This window comes from Anomalospiza imberbis, chromosome 18 (genome assembly GCF_031753505.1).
Source record: "Anomalospiza imberbis isolate Cuckoo-Finch-1a 21T00152 chromosome 18, ASM3175350v1, whole genome shotgun sequence".
Classification (NCBI taxonomy): Eukaryota; Metazoa; Chordata; class Aves; order Passeriformes; family Viduidae; genus Anomalospiza; species Anomalospiza imberbis.
In genome coordinates, this window is record NC_089698.1 from 12,955,820 (window position 1) to 12,957,547 (window position 1,728).

The following is a 1,728-nucleotide window of genomic DNA, read 5'->3' on the forward strand; positions in this document are numbered from 1 at the left end:
AGGGTCACCATGACAACAACTGACCACCAAGAGCAGAGACAGGGGTCATGGAGGAGCAGGGCCAGACACGGCCTCGTGTCACCATCTTTGCACCACTCCAGAGCCAGCAGATCAGCAGGCCCTGGTGCAGGGCTGGGGGACCCTCACACCATCCTGGGGCTGGGGGCCCCTCACACCGTCCTGGGGCTGGGGGACCCTCACACCATCCTGAGGCTGGGGGACCCTCACACCATCCTGGGGCTGGGGGACCCTCACACCATCCTGGGGCTGGGGGACCCTCACACCATCCTGAGGCTGGGGGACCCTCACACCATCCTGGGGCTGGGGGACCCTCACACCATCCTGAGGCTGGGGGACCCTCACACCATCCTGGGGCTGGGGGACCCTCACACCATCCTGGGGCTGGGGGACCCTCACACCCTCCTGGGGCTGGGGGATCCTCACACTGTCCTGGGGCTGGGAGCCCCTCACACCATCCTGGGGCTGGGGGACCCTCACACCATCCTGGGGCTGGGGGACCCTCACACCATCCTGGGGCTGGGGGACCCTCACACCATCCTAGGGCTGGGGGACCCTCACACCATCCTGGGCCTGGGGGCCCCTCACACTGGGCTGGGGGCCTCTGACACTCCAGAAGCAGGTCTGAAGGCCTCTGACATGAAGCCCTTTCTCACCCAGAGCAGCCCTGCAGACTGGGACCTTGACATGGACTACCCCCTGCCCACCTCCAGCAGCCACACCAGTGCCCATGCGCTGAAGCTCCTGGAGGATCAGGTGAGGTCTCCTCTTCCGTGGGACAAAGCTCAGGGCCCCGTGGCACAAGGAGGCCTTTAGGTCTTCAGCCATCTGGATCAGGAGTGGGTGCCAAGGCTCTCTCTGATGGTTGGGAGAGGCAGTTGTTGGATTTGGGCCACCTTTGACACGAGTTGTTGTGCCTCCATCCCAACCTCAGGACACAGCAGTCATATCCTATCTCCAAGTCACCTGTGGTTTGGAATAAGCTCATTGGCCATGGGCTTAACCTGGACTCAGACGTTGTTCCAATGATACCCTGGAAGAGAATAAGTTTAGACTGGATTTTGGAAAGAGATTCTTCCCCGTGAGGATGGGGATGCCCCAGCACAGAGTGCCCAGAGCTGTGGCTGCCCCTGGATCCCTGGAACTGTTCCAGGCCAGGTTGGATGGGGCTTGGAGAAACTTGGTCTGGTGGAAGGTTTTCCTGTGGATTGAAGCAAGATGAGCTTTAAGGTCCCTTCTAGCCCAAATCATTCAGTGATTCTGTGATTCTGTGATTCTGCATATTGGAGCTTTTTCTTGGAGATCACCTTGGCCGTAGGGAGGGATGTGGTGGGATCTGTCTCCTCCTGAAGACAAGCACCACTTTGGAGTTCTTTATTTCAAGGTAGGATAGTGGCAATAAAGGCTTATATTTGGTCTTACAAAGGAAAAAAACTTTGAGAAGGCCAAAAAGAAAACTCATCGTCTCTACAAACAATTACGGCAGCAGTTTGTGAAAGAACAGGACAGAAAGATGGCGTGGAGGAAGAAGACAGCCGAACAGTTTAAAAAATCCCTGGAAGTGTTCGATCGCAGGAGCGGGAAGGTGCCCGGTCCTCCCTCCCGTTTGCCGGCGGATGAAGCGAAGCCCTCGGAACAGTCAGGAACTGCCGACAAAGAAGCGACCAAGAGACACGTCCAGAGAGCTCCTCCTGCAGGCCGTGCCCCGGC

General features: G+C 58.3%; 1 long non-coding RNA gene across 1 annotated transcript; it reads left to right on the forward strand.

The window, feature by feature from the left end:
* On the forward strand, window positions 1-1,728 carry LOC137485015 (uncharacterized). Its single transcript, XR_011005152.1, has 3 exons — window positions 1-124; window positions 679-774; window positions 1,445-1,728. It is a non-coding gene; the product is annotated as an uncharacterized lncRNA (long non-coding RNA).